At 45.7% G+C, this 17,157-nt stretch overlaps 1 protein-coding gene across 1 annotated transcript in view; it reads left to right on the plus strand.

The window, feature by feature from the left end:
* Positions 1-17,157, plus strand: part of Acoxl (acyl-CoA oxidase like) — a 270,827-nt gene that overhangs the window by 32,289 nt on the left and 221,381 nt on the right. The gene's annotated exons all lie outside the window — the stretch shown is intronic.

Consider the following 17,157-nt stretch of genomic DNA (forward strand, 5'->3'; position numbering starts at 1 on the left):
ATCAAATGATAGATAACAAAGCCGTTTTGGATACAAAGATATTGTTTACATTTTCCACAACAGAAACTTAAACATTTGTCTTTTTTTAAATTTTTTTTTTGAGACAGGGTCTCAATATGTAGCCCTGGCTGGCTTATAGACCAGGCTACCCTCTAACTCTCAGAGATGTTCCTGCTTCTTCTGCCTCCCAGTTACTGGGAGTAAAAGTGTATACTCAGCAACATTTATCTTTTGAAAGATTTAACTGCTGTACTTTCTCCCAGAGTCTGAGGCACTGGAGAAAAACGCAGCTAGAGATAAGCATGTGTGTCTGAAGTGAGTGTTTGGAAGAGTTTCCATTGTGCACTTAGTTCCATGCATGCATGCTGAATAATTTCCTTCTCAGCACTTCAGCAGTGGTAGAGATGACCTGGGACAGGTGCATGCCCCAGAGACCCAGTGTGCACCAAAGGAGCTGGAGGCCATTGAGAAGGAGCATCCAGGGTTACCCTGGAAGGAGGACAGAGGTGGCAGTGGTGGGGACCTGGGGCTAACACATCTTCAAAGGAGAGCCTTGGGGTATCGTGGGTTGGAAGGGACCTCAGAGATCATGTCCTAATCTAAGCCCCAATCCCCACCATGTTTGGGATTCACTCTAGGGTTTCATGCGCTCCAAACACTTGGCCACTGAGCTGCACCCCGCCCCCACTGCATGTCTTTTATAGAAACATTTCTGAGTGAGGCCTCTTGATCCCTGGCAGAGTAACTTGGAGTTGGCATGCAGCCCATCCCTCCTGAGTCACATATCCAGGTCATATTTACAGACGAACACCCTCAGAACATGTGGCAGGGCTGGAGTTTTTCAGTACTGAAGGAGAGGGAAGTCCTGGGGCATTACTCCTTGTTTGATGTGGCACGGGAACTTCAGATGCCGTGACTGTGCCAGGAGTTCAAGGATCAGGGTTCCCTGTCACTGAGTCATCAGAGGCTGAGCAGGCCATTGGAAACCCAGCTTTCTGAGGCCTCGGGTGCAGCCATGGCAACTGTCAGGGGGACTGTGATACGGCCATGGCTGTGGACTGTTCCAGTGCTCCTTGCCTGGGTGCTGCTAGGAAGGGAGCTGGCCTTCCTCGGCTTGGCAGCCTACTTAACTGGAACAGAGTGTACCTGGGCTGCGGCTGTGGAGAGCTTCATTGCTTCATGGAAGCTCTGTCACCTGTCCCTGGGGGATCATCGTCTGTGCCACCTGGAAGGCTGGATAATGGCGACTGATGGCTGGCAGGTTTTTCTTAGTGTTTCTGCTTGAACCCCTTCCCACGTAGGATGAGTGCCTGTGAAGGCCACGGTCCCTTTTCTTCACATCTCACCGGTTCATGCTGTTTCACCTTTCCCCTGCGTAGGTGGATTCATAGAGAAAGGGGCCCAAAGAGAAAAGCCACAGTCAGACTGAGGATCGAACCCAGGGCCTTGCGCTTGCTAGGCAAGCGCTCTGCCACTGAGCTAAATCCCCAGCCACAATGACCCACTTTATCACCTCAGCTGTCCTGTAAGATGGATGCTTTCATGATTCTTGTATGTAGTTGAGAAATGATGTGATTCAAAGCAGCATAACCATTTGCCCAGAGTTTGTCAGGGCTCACAGTTCACTGGGGTCCAGTTCTTACTCAAAAGTGGGGTCGTTCTCAAGTGCGAGGTCTCCAAGTGTCTTCACAAACCCTACTGCCCTCAGCTGCTCCTGGATCACTGTGGCACAGAGTCATATTTGCTTGGATTAATTGAGCTCAACCAAAGATTTAAAAATTGTCCACAATGAAAATCCTGGAGATCCTACCCAAACCGGAATTTGTCAGGTGTCGGACGACTAGTGCCCGGGCCAGAATCTAGGCCTCTACCCACCTAACTGAACTTTAGAACGATGCTGACTTTTTCTGACAGTGGTGCCTTTCTCTGGTCCCGAGCATCTGTGCACCAAGAGGTCTAAGGGAGGGACAAGGTGGAGGTAGTCTTTATACAGATGTTCTTCTGTGGGGAAAGGACCCATTACGATGAGCATTTGTGGAAGGTGTCTAGACAGGTTTTTAAAAACTCAGTCATTGTAATTGTTTTGAATTTCTCTGCCTAGTCTACATTAAAATTTAATAGGTCAAAAAGTTTACATTTCATCAGATAAATTTTAAAATATCCTGGGTCATTTAAATCAGACACCACAAAGCTCTGTTAAGAGAGGCAAAATGAGAATTTGTGGATTATTTGTATTTCTGAGTTTCTTGATTTATTAATTTTAGGCATTTCCTCATCTCTCCTGTGAGAGATGAGAGTTCGATTCAATTTATGCAAAACCCCACTCTTAATTTTCCCATTTCACCCTTTTCCTTTAGTTTCTGATGTTGACATTACTTTTATTTTTTATGAAGACTACCAGATCACTTACATATATCCTGCAACCTCCCATTTCCTATTCCGACAAATTGCTTTCATGATTCTATCTACTCCCCACTGTGGTCTGCAGAAGTATTAGTCATTTTTATAAAATGGAGACTAAAACATTGACTTTTTCTTTCTGTACTCGTCACCTAGCTTTTGGTTTTTGATTAGATTATTAAGGCCAGGGTTGTGCATTTGTCCACAATAGAACTATGTGATTTATTTCCTCTCGTTTTCTGCAATACACATTACACATCTGGAAGGCTTTGTAAACAGCTATTTTGTCTCCTTCTGGGTCTTTAGTCTGCCTTTACTTATGACTGATAATTTAACTGAGACTTGTCAATTGAAAATACTCTCCCCCCACCCCCAAAACCTTGAAAGGTCTTTCTCCATTCCCATTTTGCACTCAGTGTGTTCGTGGGAAACCCTGTGTCTCCCTGTAGTGTATCTGCACTTTTTCTCTGCGAGCTGTTTGTCTTGAGTGTGGGACTGTCTTAGTGATGTGTCTAGGTTTGGATTCTCATTCATCCAGTGTGGCAGCTGGCAGGCCCTTTCAATTTTAGATCTTATGTCTCCGTTCATTCTGGGGATTTTTTCTCTTGGCTTAGAACTCTCTTGTTTGGAGGTTAGGGCATTTCTCCAGTCACCTTTCTTATTCATTCCCTCTTATATCTCTACAGAGCTGTTCCGTATGAAACATTTTCCTGATTTTATTATTATTTTTTTGCATGATTATTTTTACTTTGTAAGACTCCTTCCTGCTGTCTATTTTTTTTTTTTTTTTTAGTCTGTTGTTTTCTCGATGTAACTGCTGGCTAAAGATTAGAGTTCCACTCCCTGAATCACGTTTCCCCCCCTCTAATATCAGTGGGGTTGACCAAGGAAACAAAAAGGTTGAGAGACAGAGAGACCAGCAGTTACGGTTAGTATGATATAAATGCTAACATGAGCAGGATCAGAGGGAGTTGCCACCAAGGTTAGCTTTGACTATTCAGGGAATCCCCCAAAGACCTTATACTGAGTTTTGAAACCCAGGTGGAAGTTAGTTGGCTAACAAAGTAATGGAATGATGTTCGAGGCATGGGAGATTGCATAAAATCACAGAGGAGGTGAACAGTGTGGTCCAGTTAGGGTACCACACAGGAATTAACATGGCCTGAGTCTCCATGGGATGCTTGAGAGGAAGTGGATGTTAGGGATGCTGCAAAGGAGACTCACAGGTAGGAGAAAGATGTAAGGGGAGTTACACTTTTTTTCTTTTTTAGACAGGGTTTCTTTGTGTAGCCCTGGCTGTCCTGGAACTCACTTTGTAGACCAGGCTGGCCTTGAGCTCAGAGATCCACCTGATCTGCTTCTCAAATGCTGGGATTAAAGGCGTGCACCACCACAGCCCAGCTGAGACTTACATTTTTAGATTGACTGTCCTAACAGGTGGCTAATGGATGAATGAACAAAGAGTTGACAGGACTATCGTCATGATCTGAGGAAGACATGGTACATCACTGATGTAGAAGTAGTAGAGACAGGAAAAGAATGGGACACATGTGGAGAGGCCAGCTTAGAGAGGGCCTGGGGTCATTGATGTGATGGGTCAAGGACAGGCAGGTCTGGGTTTGGTGACTGTGTGCCTTGAACTTGTCTAGGGAGATAAGGAGAAGGATATCTTCTCACCTCCATAAGCAGAGACATGTTCAACTGGTCCTTCTTCACCTTTTACTCAGTCTATCACATAGCCTGTGAGTGACTTATCTCCCCAGAGAATTTAAGAACAAGAGGACAAATCCTGTCTTTTCTTGGTCACCATTGTCCCTTTTAAACTTACAACAAGGCTTGATACTTAGTGTCTAGTAAATAAATTGTGAGCAGATGATGGAAAGATCGCTGACTTACTGTGGTCATGAAGGGAGGGGTTTCTTTGGTAGACAATGGATCAGCTTTGGGGATTTGGTCACTTTCTATTTATTTATTATTTATTAATTAGTACTATATATTTATTTCATTTATCAGATATTTGTTGGCCTTCTATTTATTATTTATTAATATTAATTACTTGTTTATTTCAGGGATGCGACCCAGGACCTCATGGCATTTTAAACATGCACAGTAACACTGAGCTACATTCCCAACTCTTATGCAGGGGCATTTGAAATGTACTAAGAGTCCTAGAACCCTAAATTAAATTTTTAGAAAGCAAACAAACTAACTCTATTGTCTTGAGTGCCAATCCAGAGCTGTGTTCTAATCGTGGGTCTAGCCTGCCCTGGGGCATTCCAGTCTGGGCAGTGAGCACACAGGTGGAGACGTTTGTATTTATTTCCTGCGGTGCTCACTTATTCCTTGGCTACCCTTGTGGACTGCTCGTGGGTGAGCCTCCTGGGCCTGACGATACTGTCAGTGTGACTGAATTGCTATTCTGGGCAGATGACACATAGCCCAGGGATGGTCTCTTGTTCTCTAAAGACTCTGTGTAATAGGATTACAGCTTCATAACACAGTTCAGGCCAAACTTTGGAGCAGCCAGGCTAAGGGGAAATATACCTGAGTGAGAGAAACTGATCCCAAATCCCAGCAATGCAGACCTTGTTTCAGCTCTTCAAACAGGCCACACTTTGTCACCTCTGGGCTCGGTGCAGGCTGGTCCTTCTGCTTGTGACTCTGTTTCCTTTCTTAGTCACCCGTTTGTGTGGAGGTTGTGTTTCCAGGAAACCTCTCTATCCTGTGGGGAGCCTTCCTTTACAGAAATCTCAAAGTGCTTTGTTTATTACAGTCCCTGATGTGAACTCTGTATTTGTTGCCAGAAGGTGTGTGGGTGGGTGGGGCATCAGACAATACCAGGCCATCATACATAGGAGGCCTTCAGTAGGTGTCTGTGACCTGGACACAGTCCCATTACAGCATCGCTAGGCATACAGTAAGTCCAGGAGCAGGGAAGGGAGCTAGGCATACAGGAAGTCCAGGAGAGGGAAGGGGGCTAGGCATACAGGAAGTCCAGGAGAGGGAAGGGGGCTAGGCATATAGGCATTAACATTGGGCTGGACTCTGTCCACATGTTTTTAATCAGTGACACTGCAGTCCCACCCTGGTGTTTTTTTTATAAATGGAAGACAAGGGGCTCTGGGAACTGAGGCTGCTTGGCAGTGGAGTACTGTGCCCAGCCACGTCCTTCAGTGATCTCAGTCTCTACAAACTTCATTTCATAGCTGGGCATGGTGGCGCATGACTTTAATCCCAGCACTCAGGAGGCAGAGGCAGGATCCCTGTGGGTTTGAGGCCAGCATGATCTACATAGTGAGTTCTAGGATAGTTAGGACTACATATAGATACTCTCTCTTTCTCTCTCAAAAACAACAACAACAACAAAATCAACCAAACAACCAAACAAACATTCCTCCCCCCCACACAAACAAAACAAAATCATCTTCCTGTCAATGGCCCTTTGTATTAAGGCTTCGCTGGAGACAGAATTATGGGCATATTGGGCTGACAAAGAACAATATCTTGGGTTTCTTGAAACATGTGCTTCTTCGCTTGGATAACAGCTTCTTTGACTTTGGGGCTGAGCTGACCCATGTAATATTTCAAAAATTTCATCCTGCCCATCTCTGTGATTGTGTGGCCTGACCCTTGAATTTAATTTTTGGTTTCAGGGATCTTCCTGGTCAGGTAGTCGGAGTCAAGGACATTAGCTCCATACCAAGCGGACTGAGGCATATTTTCTTTGTGAACTTTCATCTGGTAATAATGCTGGAGTTCGTAGACTTTTAAAAAATATTTGCATATCTCATTTCCTTGTCTAATCAGTGTTGTGAGAATAATACCCCACTTTTCATGCTTGAATGAACAGCTGCGGTAGTGTGAGGCGCTCGGGGGCTGGCTCACAGCAGCACTTTCTTCCTTACATTTTCCATCTCATCCCAGCCTTGCTGCGACCCATGCGCTGGACTTTCTTAAAAAGAGCCGATCTCTTCAGCAGAATGATACTTCTGGTGTTGGACATTTGCCCGTGATTTAAAGGGCACCTTTGTCACGGCAGCAGCATGGTTCCAAGCATCGTCCTTGGACGTGCATAGTGAAAGGTGTGCTGTGCCTACAGTCCACTTTGAAAGTCCTTTAGACAAACAAGAGGGGCAGTTCGATTTAGGGATGCTTTTCCTTTGACTTGTCTCTATGGTTACCCATGACCTTACAAATTGTCTTGTTTATAGGTCACAACTAGGCTAAAGCTATCAGGGGCCTCTTTTCAAAAACAAATACTACGTCCTTCCACCTGAAGGTGTTGATGGGGGTTGGCGAGCTTTTGTGGTAATAGAGCCATCCACTTAAGCCATGCATGGGAGTCCCTTTGTAGATTTTAACATGATCTTCCTTATATCCCGGCAGCATCTAATGGAGGGGTGGACTTGACACTTGAACCCAAGGGCCTATTCTGTGTCTTCAGCTAAGGGAGTTACTAAGATGGACTTGGAATCCTTGTGTTTCAGAGAGTGTGTGGAGGGAAAAGAAGGAATAGACAGACCGTTGCTGCCAGAGAGAGAGAGGAAGGGTGACCGTAGGGAGGGTCATTGTGTTAGTTCCTTTTCCTATTGTGCTGATAAAGTATCCGACAAGCAATGACTTACAGGAGGAAGGGTTTAGTCTTGCTTACAGTGTGAGGGGTTTCCATCCATTATGGCAAGCAAGCCATAGCAATAGGAGCTGGAGGCAGCTGGGAACATCTCATCCACAGTTGAGATGCAGAGAGTGATGAGTGCCGGTACTCAGTCCACTTCCCTTCTCATCCAGCCGAGGGCATGGTACCACCTGTGGCTAACATGGTCTTCTCACCCAGGCTAACCTAATCTCAACGGCCCCTTATAGGAATGCCAGAGGACTTTCTCTTGGGTGATTTTAGGTCCCATTACATTGATAACCGTCCACCTTAGTCACAGAGACCCAGGCCTGACTTTACCACAGGTGGAAACTTGACCTTGGTATGAAAGCAGATATTTCTTCCTCAGAGATGGGGAAGAGGATCAGTCTAGAAAGAGGAGGAACTTCCAAGGTGGGACAAGAGAGTTGAAGATGGAACATATGACAACTTCTGTCCTCAGGGTCTCAGGAGAAGAGGTTGGGGTGAAATTTAGGAAGATGCTCATATTAGTCAGCTCTCTGTTGCTGAAAACAAAGTATCTGGGAAAACCAACTTAAAAGAAGAAAATTTGTTTTGGGTCATAGCCTTGGAGGCTTCAACCCATGGTTGGCTGGTTCTGTTGTTTGGGGCCCATGGGGAGGAGTACATTATGGCCAGGGGTGTTCAGTGGAGCCACACTGCTCACATCACGGTGGCAGGAAAGTTGGTGGGGGACATATGGGAAGGGAACATTTCCCAATATTCCCTTCAAAGAGAATCCCCAGTGACCTAATTTCCTTCTGCTAAGGTCTACACCCTAAAGGTTCTACTGCCTTCCAAGAACATCCCAGTTGGAATCAGGCCTTTAACACACGGCCTTTGGGGGATATTCCAGATCCAAACCGTGTTTATCAAGGCTCATCTGTTTAAGGCAACAGAATACGGGGTGAGAGGCAAAGAGCAAAGAGGTATGGGGATTACTGAACATGGAGTCCGGAGGGGCATGCTTTGGGTTAATCTGTGTCCATGGCAGTTCTACACGATATGGAGATGTGATTTTTTTCCCCCTGCAGATGGAAGTGGGAAATGGGATGGTTGGGTACAATTGATGGACTCTCTAGGGCCCAGCAGCTGCCCTGTCCTTCTCTCCACTGCCCTAGGTCAGGCATCACTGACTTAGCATGTCTAAGACAGTGTCTGTAAGTTTTCTCTAGGATAAAGTACTGCCTGCTCTCCCACGAGCAGCTCATGCTTAAGATGTGGGCAGTTATGCTCTATTTCCTAAAGTGTGGGCTATTGGCATAAAGTACTTGGAATTCTTCTGCATCAAAATTTGCTTCTTCCCCTTCATTCACTTATTCAGTCGCTTCTTTTTCTCTTCTTTCTTTGGCTTTTTGAGACAGGGTTTCTTGCAGCCCAGGATGACTTTGAACTCACGTGTAGTCAAGGTTGACTTTGAACCTCTGCTCCCATCTTTCCAATGCTCAGCTTACAGGTGTGTACTGCCACATCTGGTTTGATCATTTCTTTGTATCATTATATATTTATGGATCTTTAATTTTTGTTTTGGGTTAGAATCTAATTCTATTCATTTGAGTTCGTTGCTTAAATTACTTCACTTGTGCCTACTGGGAAATCTTTCAGTTGGCTTATTTCTCTTCCGTGTGTGTGTGTGTGTGTGTGTGTGTGTGTGTGTGTGTGTGTGTGTGTGTGTGTGTGTGTGTGTGTTTTGTGTTAGATCTTTCTTTCTAGTGCTACAAGGCACTCCACATTCATCTAGTATTTCCCCAGGACCAACTGTTTTGCCAAAGAACCCTGGTTTCTCTTGTTGGAGAACATTTTGAGAAACCAAGATTTGAGTGCTGTGTGGTTTTGTTGCTACAAGGGAAATGCATGTATATACCCGTGTGTGAATAAGTGTATTCACTTATAGCTCTACTAAGCTAAACAGGAATTCTTATTATGTCTGAACTCTGATCATTATCACGTAGATAGTCTAGACTTCTATCATGACTCTGTACCAGTTACCTGCTCCAACACTGAGAAACCTGGCTCCAGGCATCTGCCATCCATTGTGGTGGTAGCTGGCTTTCAGAACTGTGGACCCGGTGGGAAGTGTTTAGTTACAGCTTGGCTTTGCAGTTCCCTTAGCCCACCTCCATCTGCCCCGCCCCTCAGTCAGGTTGTTCTCTGCTCTTAGGCTCTGCGTTCCTTCTGGGCTCTCCTCACCTTCTAATGTTTTGTCTACTTGTTTTGATCTTTGTTTTCAATTGCACACATTTCATTTCCTCTCTGTGCTGTAAGTTTCTTTCTTGTATCTGCTGATGTTGTATCAGACAGGTTAGCTTTGCCAATCCTAAGTGCCGTGTGCTTCTCCTGGTCCATCTTCTTTCTTCTCCAAACCCTTTCAAACTGGACCTATTTACGATCTCCACAGAGCTGCTGCTTCCAGAATGTCCTACTGACAGAACTACTCTGCAAGCAGCCTTTCAATGTCAGCGCCTGTCACTGAACAGTGCCCTTGAAGATTCATCCACCTGTGCAGGCTTTCCTTATGCTCATGTTTTCAAATGGTCTAGAACTTGCTCACTGATTGGTTATACTGGGCCAGCAATCTCAAGGGAACCCTATACCTCTGCCTCCCCAGGGCTGGGTATATAGGCTCACATGGCTCCCCCAGCTTTTTACATGGGTGATGGACATATGCTCTTTCTGACATAGAGACAAAGCTACACAAGATGTCCTCATGCTTTCTACAGTGCTTTGAGGCCATGGTAGATAAATGCTGGGCCTCTAGCCACAGTGGAGACTTTCAATGGAACTCTGAAAGGCATTCATTTCCCTTGGAGTGATCTGCCTTCTGCCTCTCTGTGTGGTAGACTGGAGGCCTGGGCTGAGCTTCTGGGCATTCAGTGCAGGAAGGTGTGGACAAAAGGATGCTAATGAGGGCTGGAGGTGCAGAGGTTTGAGCACTTGCTCCAAGATGCTTAGTCACTTGGGGCTAGACATCCTAATGCTGGAGGACAGTGACAGGCCCAGCCATTCTCTTAGAGCTGTGTGGTTTTATTTAATTACCCATTTCTTTTTTTTTTTTTTTATATCAGAAATAATGAATAGCCTTTTTGGAAAGAAAAGTATACTTCTTTGCTTTTTCTCCATCTTATGCAGGGGTCAAAAACATTCCCAAACCATCATTGACTGTCCCTCCTTTGTTCACACATCTTCTGCATCTTTCATATTATCTCCAGTACCAAATTCTTATCCCTCTCAGGAAGTTCGCAAGTGAAAGGGCAGACTCCCCTGACAGAATGGAAAAACGGAGACATGGAGAGGCTGAAATATTTGTTTACATGCGTAGGAAACCCTGGACTGGGGGTTGGGGAGGACTTTGGACATGGGCTATCACCAACTCATACTGACTTGTTGCTCAATGTTCATTTTAGGTTTTTATTTTGGAGTATGTGTGAGGGGTGGAGAGATAGTATTTTCCTACATGCTTGATGTTATTATTTCTTTGTTTAGTGACTTTTCCTTTTATACCATTTGGGATTTTTATTTGCTAAGTGTTTTTCTAGTTACTTTTCCGGTTGTGGTAATAAATACCTCAACAAGAGCAAGTCAAAGGAAAAAGACTTATTTGAGCTCACAATTTGAGGGTACAGTCTACCATGGCAGGGAAGTCCTGGCTGCAGGACATTGAGGCACCTGGTCCCATTGCACTCACATTTAGGAAACACAGCATGATGAATGCTTGTGCTCAGCTAGCTTCTGCCCAAGCCCCAAGCCCAGGGAACCATGCTGCCCTTCTTTACAGTGATTCTTCCCACCTCACTCAACCAAATCAAGGTGATCCCTAAGAGGCACACCTAATCTAAATACACACCCCCCCCCCAGGTGTGCCAGGAGGCTTGTCTTCCAGGTGATTCCAGATGCTGTCAAGTTGACAGTCAACACCATCACACTAAGCCTTTGCACCCCATCCCCACCCCAACATGGCGTGCCAGCGCATCCCACTGTGAAGATCGTTGGTGCAGGTGACGTTGGTGCAGGTGATGCTCCTCAGGCCTCTGCCGGGCCAGGGTGGCAGTGAGAACGGTTCTCATGCCTCGGGGGAAAAGCTGCAGCTTTGAATTTAGAAGGCAAAGCTTGATTCTGGTTTGGGGCACGGGGCAGGAGAGTGAGGTCTAGATGTGTGTGCATTCCTCCATTTTCAGTTGTTTTGTGCCTGTTTTCTTAGGCTAACTGAACGGCCACGTTTTTGTGTGTTTCCGTGTCGTTTCCGTTAACAGCCATCCATTTTCCCACTTGCTTGTCACACCTGCCTTTCAAAGTTTCAGGTAGGAGTTACTAGGTTTTCAAAAAGTTGAGTAAATATTTACTCACTCACACACACACACACACCCCACATGCACATACATGTACACACACACACATGCACACACAGACACACGTATGCAGTTCTTTTCCTAAGCACAGTTGTGTGATTTTCTTCCACTCTCTAACACATTAATTTCCAGGCATCCAGGACCAAGCCTGCTGACACAGACTCAGTAATGACACATGGGTTGCTGCTTTTCTTCCACGTCCTGCCTGGCTGTCTTTTGTCCCCTGTTGGTAGGAATGTCAAAGAAGAGGTGAGGGCTGCAGTCCAGGGGCTATGAAGCCTGCCCTTGGCCTTGATGAAGCCGCCCATCCTTGCTTGATCACTGGGTGGGAACACCTCTCCCTGCTGAATGGCTGGTTCCCTGCCAGCACTACAGAGCCTGAGTTCACAGTGACTTCAATCTTGACGTTGAGTTTAGGACACTGAAATGCCATTTAAAGGCCACAGATGGGAGATGTTTCACTCTGAGCTGTTAACATCAGCAGCACCTGGCAGTCCGTGCCGACTCATTGGTGCTACGAGCATGGCTGACATCTTTCCATACATCATCACGTCATCAAACTTGACCCCTAGAGGACCAGAGAAAACACTAGCCTTCCTGATTCAGTGGGCTGGGGCTGAAGAATTTGTGCTTCTCATGAGTTCCTTGGGCAGGCTAATACTTAGCATTTAAATTAATCTGTGTAAATGACCCCTATGAAGCAGGGAATGTGGTCCACATTTCACAGTAAGGAGTCAGTGGTAAAGGTCAAGGGACTTGGCCCCATAGCTCCTGCCTATTCACCGTGAGCAGCTCCTATCTCAGCACAGTTAGCTTTGCAAAGGAAGTAGGGAGACATACTGAAGAGCCTAAGGAAGTGCTGGGGAGCAGGAAGAGCCGAAGGAAGAGCCAAAGGAAGGGGGAATCTATGTGAAGGACCAGCCTGAGAGGGTGCTGGGGGTAGCATGGAGGCCCTGGCTTCTCAGGAGGAAGCCTCCAGGAGAGCAGGGAAGGGGCTAGAGAAATGTGCTCTGTGGGTCATTTTCTCCATACCCAGTCATCTCTGCTATTAAACACATCATGGCTCTATGTGGTAAGCGGTCTACACTGAGGCTGTTTATGGGAGAGGCTGTCTATACCACAGATGTTTGTGTGATCCCCTCACACCATGGCACTGCTTATAAGAAAGTCTTTGCATGCCATGACTGTGTGGGTACTACCTTGCCCATGATGTAGCATTCTGTGGGGAACACTCCCATTCTGCTGTGACTCTGTGTGAGTGCCACACACTCTCTATGTTGTGACTGTAATAGTGACTTTCTCTGTACTGTGACTATGTGAGTGGTGTTCTCTCTCTCTGGAGGGTTGGCAGTGTAGAGATATGTCCAGTGAGGTTGTAGATGGGTAGTTTCTTTGGCCAAATTTTTTTTTTTTCCCCGAGACAGGGTTTCTCTGTGTAACTTTGCCCTTTCCTGGAACTCACTTGGTAGCTCAGGCTGGCCTTGAACTCACAGAGATCTGCCTGTCTTTGCCTCCCGAGTGCTGGGATTAAAGGTGTGCGCCACCACCGCCCGGCACCCCCTTGGCCAAATTTCACTGACATTTTTTATGGCTTTTATAGTATTTGAAATATTCAAATTATTTTAAAACACAGGCATTTTTTTCATAATAAATCTCCTAGTGTCAGCTTTTCTTGAGAAACTGGGAGCTCTGTTTTAGAGGTTGTAGCTGCCCCCGAGAAAGCACCTGGTCATGGCACCTTCAGCACAGGCCTTGGTTTGTACTGTCACTGGTTTAGAAAGGTCTAGACTTGGAACACCTTCCACTAGGGTAAATGACTGGAGTTTACTGGAGTTCACTTTGCTCCTGCCAGCCGTCTGTGTGTACAAGGACTGTGGTGGGATGCGTTTTTTGGAACACCCACTTCCTGGTAATCCATGGACTTGGAAGGGAATCTCCCCAGCACCTTCTGTGAGAATTTAAACCATTTCTCTCTCTTTTCTCTTTTTTAAAAAATTATAATGTGTTTTCAGAATGTGATTTTATAAATGATTATTTTACAAGGGCCACGTTGTTTGCGTAGTGCTTTATAGGTTATATCTGGCCGCAGCTGGAGCACTTCTGGGTGTTTTATGGCAAATTATTCTCAGATTACCCTTTAATGCAGGAGGGGCTGCCTGTTGTCTGAGCTCCCTGGGTCATACAGAAAGCCCAGCCTTGATACAAAACAGCTGTCTGTGTTCCAAGGAGGAACACTTCAGACAGAAACAGAAGGGGAAAGGTTTTCTTAGCTGGTGGGGGTTTTGAAAAATGTTTAAGTTATTCTTTCCTTGCCATTAAAATGTGATTTAATTTTGTTACCAACAAATTGTGTAAATCTAAGAGAGAAGCACTGTAAAAGGGGTCTCTTAAGAGTGGCCTGGCAATACTTACAGCGTGTCCTGGGGGGGTGCTCCCCAGGGGGGCCAGCACAAAACTCCTGCTGACCTCCATGTCCCTGGGCCTCAGTCCGGCTGGGCCAGGGTCAGAGGGCAACCCCCAGACCTCCCTCCCCTTTCTCCTCTGGGCCCCTGCTGAGACCAGCAACAAAGGGGCCAATTGTCTGAGGCACCCCCCTGTCTGAGGGGCTCTAGGAGCCTTTCTGAATGCCAAAGTGTATCCATGCACGTTGGAGTGTATGTGTGTCTATACATATGTATATGTATGTATGTACACATGTGATGGTTCTTGCCTACATGTGCATGTAACATCTGTGCAAACGCATGCATTCACACATATGCACATTTGAGCAAGCATGTATGTGTATATACACTGTGAAGATATGTGTGAGTGTATATACATGTGTGCACATGTATGTGAATGGATGTGTCCATATGCACATTAATGCATTTGGGTGTGCATGTGTGTGTGAGTGCATGAGATGCACCCAAAAGCATTTCTGAGTCATTAGTGCATCTAAGCAGAGCCAGTGGCCTCAGAAGCTGGACTGGCCAATGGCGGCTCCTAAGGCTGAGGGAATAAAGGAGCTGGCTCACTTCTCAGCAGGTTGCACCGGCTGCCTTTATGTGGTGTTTTCTCTGGTATGGAAAGCTTAGAGCTGTTTCTGCTCACTTGCTTTCCCTGGAAGAAGTGGGGAGAGCAGGCATAAGCAGTCTCCTCACGTAGCCTGATCTGACCTGGGCTTCCAAGCTAGACCCTCCAGAGATTGTCTGCTCCCTTCCTGTCCCTTCCCGGGGTTGTCTGATTGGATCCAGTACATCTGTGTATGACCATCATGAGCTGTCCCGTCCTCATCAACACTGTGAATTAGGGCTCTTTCCTGTGTCCCATCGTTCTGGTCCCTAACACAGACTGTTCACAGAGGTCTGCAGGGACCGGTGGCTGGGCTAGCCTTGGGTATATGCCAACCCTGTCTGATGGAGTCTGCAGGGCTCAAATTTCCTTCTTTACTAAAATTGTCGTTCTAAAAACATCATCAAAACCCATTTGACTCTGAAGCTGGGGAGTGAGAGGGAAAATGCTCGAATTCTCTGGTCTACCTCGTCAGTAGTTCTTCCCGGCTCCGGAATAGCTTTCCACTTTCTTTCCCTTCTGTCTCCCCGCCCCCGCCCCGTTTCCTCTCTGCTCCCAGCAAGGGCTTATCTTTCAACTGTGGAAAAGCCACCAATTAAACTTTACTCCAAAGCTTATCAAAATATTCAGTTGGTAAAATTATCTTATAATTAGTTGAACTGTAAGCCAAAAGTCTTTAAACCGAAGGAAATGTAACGTGACCCGGTGTGTTGCTCATCCCCACCTTGGCTGCAGCCGCTGCATTTCATTCTTTCCCCTGTGTTTCCTCCTTGTTCTGTGTGCTCTTAATGGTCCCTGAGGTCTCAAAGAAAATACACTACAAGTTTAGCTGAGGTAGATAATGGAATAAATTCAGTTAAGTATAAGATCAACTTGATTTTTAATATTTCTTGCATGCACATTTATATACTCTTGTGTGCATGCATGTTTATGTGTGTGTGTGTGTGTGTGTGTGTGTGTGTGTGTGTGTGTATTTGTTGGGGGATGGGCATTGGTGTAGAGGCCAGGAGACAGGTGCTGTTCACCTGTTCTTTCTATCTATCTATCTATCTATCTATCTATCTATCTATCTATCTATCTATCTATCTGGCCAGGTCTTTTTCAGGCCTGGAACTCACCATATAGGCTAGATCGACTGACCATTGAGTCCCAGGAACCTGCCTTGTCTGCTCCTTCCTGACATGAGGGTTACAAGTGACTGCTACCATATCCAGTTTTTTGGGTTTTTTTTCCCCAGAGCTGACGATCAAACCCAGGGCCTTGTGCTTGCTAGGCAAGCACTCTACCACTGAGCTAAATCCCCACCCCCCATATCCAGTTTTATTTTAGTGTGGTTTCAAATGGGTATTGAACTCAAGTCCTTCTGCTTGCAAGATAAGCACTTTATCAACTGAGCCATCTTCTTAGTCCCTGCATGCATTTTTTCCCCTGTAAACTTACGCCTACTTTCCTGGGTTTGCTGATGTCTCACCATGATTGGGTCTGTATTTTGGATGGCTGCAGTATTATGCTGAACTATTCTGGAGCTGTGCTGTTCCAAGGATATCCAGGGGATTCTGCAGTGTGGCCAGCTGGACAGCAACTGGGCCTTCTTCTCTCAATTATTTCAGTTTGCTCTCTTTCCCCTTCTCTGTTCTTCACTCTTTCTATAATCCCATGGCCTGGAGTCCCTCCTGCCATCTTGCAGCAAATGTGGCAGCATCGGACATGTCATCTGTCACCCTCTCTCCCAACTCTTCTGGAGGACAGCAAGGAAACATGGATGTTTTTGAGGGTCTTCAGGTACAACTTAGGCGTTCATACAGAAACAATATGACAGGTGGTACCCAGGTTCTCAGTTACTGTGAGCTTCTAAACTGTGAATCCCATGGCTGGGCATAAGAGGGCTCAGGAGACTTACATAGGCTCACTGGACAGTGATTATTACCTTTTCTATAATGAAGTACTTCCAAAGTTCTAAAAGCAAATTGAAAATTAGTTTTGGGATGCACTAATGTTTTCATAGATGGGCATTACAGATAGTGCCAGTACAGTAGTTAATACTGATAGACTTTTCTGTATTTGTCAGAGAGTAGGCACTGCATTTATACAGCTATAAACACAAATGTAGAAAACTTCTCTATCCTTACATTATTCTCGAGAGGAAACAATGGTTCTGCTCATTTTAAAATTAGGAAACTGGCATCAAGAGCCTCAATAACTTCCTGTTGCAACTGAACTCAGCCTGCTACCTTGTTTTGTCATCTACTGTTTACCTGCGGGAACTGGCCAAGGTCATGCCTTATGATTTTGACCATGTATATTGGAGAGGTTTCTGTGATACTTCCACAGAATAAAGAAGAAATCATAGCCAGGTGGTGGTGGTATATTCCTTTAATCCCAGAACTCGGGTGGCAGAGCCAGGCAGATCTCTGTGAGTTCAAGGCCAGCCTGGTTTACAGAGTAAGATCCAGGACAGACTCCAAAACATCACAGAGAAATCCTGTCTCAAAAAAACAAAAAAGAAAATCACAAGGTTTCATCTCAACCTCCTGTTGCTGCTGCCTCCAGCTGCCACACATACTATCTCTTGAAGTTACATTTCCATGTTGGCCTTGATTTCTCTACTGTCTTTAGAATGAAGCTTGACTGGCCTTGAGCTGATGGGATCCCCATAAAGGCTAAGCTAATCCCCAGGAAAGCTCTGGCCCAGGTGTTCAATCCCTC

The sequence above is a fragment of the Onychomys torridus genome, chromosome 4, assembly GCF_903995425.1.
Source record: "Onychomys torridus chromosome 4, mOncTor1.1, whole genome shotgun sequence".
In the NCBI taxonomy this organism is placed as follows: Eukaryota; Metazoa; Chordata; class Mammalia; order Rodentia; family Cricetidae; genus Onychomys; species Onychomys torridus.